We start from the raw sequence: 4312 nt of genomic DNA, 5'->3' as shown, positions 1-4312 counted from the left end.
CAATTATCGTTTCCGGGTTAAAAGCGGTATTAAATTGCCCAACACTGCCATCTAACGATTCATTTGTCCAACACCTTAAAATGTAATTTTAGCCCTCTTTTAGGATACGGAACGTTGCAAACGAACTACTTTTTTTTTTTTTTTTTTAACAATACCGAAAAAGTGGCTATTAGTTTTTGAATTATGATAACGAAGGCTAATATCTATCTATCTATCTATCTATCTATCTATCTATCTATCTATCTATCTATCTATCTATCTATCTATCTATCTATCTATCTATCTATCTATCTATCTATCTATCTATCTATCTATCTATCTATCTATCTATCTATCTATCTATCTATCTATCTATCTATCTATCTATCTATCTATCTATCTATCTATCTATCTATCTATCTATCTATCTATCTATCGCTTGCTAGCTACAATTACACCGATCAGCCATAACAGTGACCGCCTGCAGCTCACCTCACATCTTTCTTTCAGAACCAGCATCAATGTTTTCAGCAATTTCAGTGACAGTAGCTCTTTTTTCATTATTATTATTATTATTATTATTATTATTATTATTATTATTATTATTATTATTATTAGACCACATGCCAGCCCACACTGGTTAGAGAGCCACTCTCGTTGGAGCGACATCTCTACTATTTTGGCATTGTGGAATAGCTCACCCACCGATTGAGATCTCCGGACTACTTTCACCACACTGCTCAGTGTGCCGCTCTCATTGGAGCGACAACACATAGAATGTGTCTCTTCCCAGATAGATCTTCCCACGTAGATCTCTTTCAGTGCAGCTTCTTGTTCTGACTTTAACACGAAGTTAACACCCAACTCTTTCATCGCCAACTGTAAATGGTAATCAAACCATTCCAATCGTATCTTTCTGAACTCTTCCGCATCAAAATCCATCGTGTCAATGTTTACAGTGTGCTTGAGCGATAACAGGTGTAGTTGCTCATAAACTTTACGTTTCTTAAATATTTATTACGGCCACTCTTAAAATTTCAGTTATCTTTGTAATTGTTTTACTGGTGAATTTTAGAATTAGTTTAGATGAGATATACTCATTATCTCACAGGAAGATATCACAGTTATCTGGGAACTACAACCCTAATTCCAATGAAGTTGGTACGTTGTGTAAAATGCCACCATCTCTAAGCCGTACAACATTAGCTGGTCTCACAACTGTCTTGTAATCTTTCCTCTTGTGCTGATACAACCCCAATTCCAGTGAAGTTGGGACGTTGTACAAAATGTAAATAAAAACAGAATACAATGATTTGCAAATCCTCTTCAACCTATATTCATTTGACTACACTAAAAAGACAAGATATTTAATGTTCAAACTGATAGACTTTGCTGTTTTTGTGCAAATATTTGCTCATTTCGAAATGGATGCCTGCAACACATTTCAAAAAAGTTGGGACGGGGCAACAAAAGACTGGGAAAGTTGATGGATGCTCAAAGAACACCTAATTGGAAACAGGTGAGTGTCATGTTTGGGTATAAAAGGAGCATCCCCAAAAGGCTCAGCTGGTCACAAGCAAAGATGGGGCGGGGATCACCACTTTGTGAACAACTGCGTGGAAAAAATAGTCCAGCAGTTTAAGAACAATGTTTCTCAATGTTCAGTTGCAAGGAATTTAGAGATTCCATCATGTACAGTACATAATATAATCAGAAGATTCAGAGAATCTGGAGAACCTTCTACACGTAAGCTGCAAGGCCGAAAACCAACATTGAAGGCCCGTGACCTTCGATCCCTCAGGCGGCACTGCATTAAAAACCAACATCATTGTGTAAAGGATCTTACTGCGTGGGCTCAGGAACACTTCAGAAAACCATTGTCAGTTAACACAGTTTGTCGCTAGTGCAAGTTAAAACTCTACCATGTAAAGCAAAAGCCAAACATAAACAATATCCAGAAACGCCGCCACCTTCTCTGGGCCCAAGCTCATTTGAAATGGACAGATGCAAAGTGGAAAAGTGTGCTCTGGTCTGATGAATCCACATTTCAAATTGTTTTTGGAAATCATGGACGTTGTATCCTCCGGACAAACGAGGAAAAAGACCATCCAGATTGTTACCAACGCAAAGTTCAAAAGCCAGCATCTGTGATGGTATGGGGTGTGTTAGTGCCCATGACATGTGCACTAACACATCTGTGATGACACCATCAATGCTGAAAGGTACATCCAGGTTTTGGAGCAACACATGCTACCATCCAAGCAACGTCTTTTTCAGGGACGTCCCTGCTTATTTCAGCAAGACAATGCCAAGCCACATTCTGCACGTGTTACAACAGCGTAGCTTTGTATTTTTAGTATTTTTCATAGTATTTTTCTATGTTCTCCACATCACATGACAAAGTTTGATCTACTGGTGGTTGGCTCTCACTGCGGTATTGTATCACTTCCTGTTCCGGAGCACAGCGGTGTTTTTCTGTATCTGTTAGCTGTTTAATCTGCGCAGTTAGATTGATCTAGTTACCTAGATAACGATTTGTTTCACAGTGTTATATTCACGTGCCTTAACTAAAACACTCCCTCTGCTGAATCACCTCTAAATTATTTACACGTTATTTACTTTGCGTGTTTTTTGGAATCCGCTAGCTTAGCGCAGCTACTAGCTCTTAGCCGGTTTAGCATGGGGGCTTCTCCTGTCTCTCCCGCACTTTTCTGCTCTGGGTGTGAAATGTTTAGTTATTCCTCGGCCTCCTTTAGCAGTAATGGTACTTGTAATAAGTGTAGCTTATTCGTAGCTTTGGAGGCCAGGCTGGGCAAATTGGAGACTCGGCTCCGCACCGTGGAAAATTCTACAGTTAGCCAGGCCCCTGTAGTCGGTGCGGACCAAGGTAGCTTAGCCGCCGTTAGTTTCCCTCTGGCAGATCCCGAGCAGCCGGGAAAGCAGGCCGACTGGGTGACTGTGAGGAGGAAGCGTAGCCCTAAACAGAAGCCCCGTGTACACCGCCAACCCGTTCACATTTCTAACCGTTTTTCCCCACTCGGCGACACACCTGCCGAGGAACAAACTCTGGTTATTTGCGACTCTGTTTTGAGAAATGTGAAGTTAGCGACACCAGCAACCATAGTCAATTGTCTTCCGGGGGCCAGAGCAGGCGACATTGAAGGAATTTTGAAACTGCTGGCTAAGGCTAAGCGTAAATTTGGTAAGATTGTAATTCACGTCGGCAGTAATGACACCCGGTTACGCCAATCGGAGGTCACTAAAATTAACATTGAATCGGTGTGTAACTTTGCAAAAACAATGTCGGACTCTGTAGTTTTCTCTGGGCCCCTCCCCAATCGGACCGGGAGTGACATGTTTAGCCGCATGTTCTCCTTGAATTGCTGGCTGTCTGAGTGGTGTCCAAAAAATGAGGTGGGCTTCATAGATAATTGGCAAAGCTTCTGGGGAAAACCTGGTCTTGTTAGGAGAGACGGCATCCATCCCACTTTGGATGGAGCAGCTCTCATTTCTAGAAATCTGGCCAATTTTCTTAAATCCTCCAAACCGTGACTATCCAGGGTTGGGACCAGGAAGCAGAGTTGTAGTCTTACACACCTCTCTGCAGCTTCTCTCCCCCTGCCATCCCCTCATTACCCCATCCCCGTAGAGACGGTGCCTGCTCCCAGACTACCAATAACCAGCAAAAATCTATTTAAGCATAAAAATTCAAAAAGAAAAAATAATATAGCACCTTCAACTGCACCACAGACTAAAACAGTTAAATGTGGTCTATTAAACATTAGGTCTCTCTCTTCTAAGTCCCTGTTAGTAAATGATATAATAATTGATCAACATATTGATTTATTCTGCCTTACAGAAACCTGGTTACAGCAGGATGAATATGTTAGTTTAAATGAGTCAACACCCCCGAGTCACACTAACTGCCAGAACGCTCGTAGCACGGGCCGAGGCGGAGGATTAGCAGCAATCTTCCACTTAACAGACTTAACAGTATTCCCTGAAAACTCCCTTCTGTCTGATCATTTCTTAATAACATTTACATTTACTCTGATGGACTACCCAGCAGTGGGGAATAAGTTTCATTACACTAGAAGTATTTCAGAAAGCGCTGTAACTAGGTTTAAGGATATGTTTCCTTCTTTATGTTCCCTAATGCCATATACCAACACAGTGCAGAGTAGCTACCTAAACTCTGTAAGTGAGATAGAGTATCTCGTCAATAGTTTTACATCCTCATTGAAGACAACTTTGGATGCTGTAGCTCCTCTGAAAAAGAGAGCTTTAAATCAGAAGCGCCTGACTCCGTGGTATAACTCACAAACTCGCAGCT

This window comes from Thalassophryne amazonica, chromosome 5 (assembly GCF_902500255.1).
Source record: "Thalassophryne amazonica chromosome 5, fThaAma1.1, whole genome shotgun sequence".
Classification (NCBI taxonomy): Eukaryota; Metazoa; Chordata; class Actinopteri; order Batrachoidiformes; family Batrachoididae; genus Thalassophryne; species Thalassophryne amazonica.
This window is presented reverse-complemented; position numbering follows the sequence as displayed.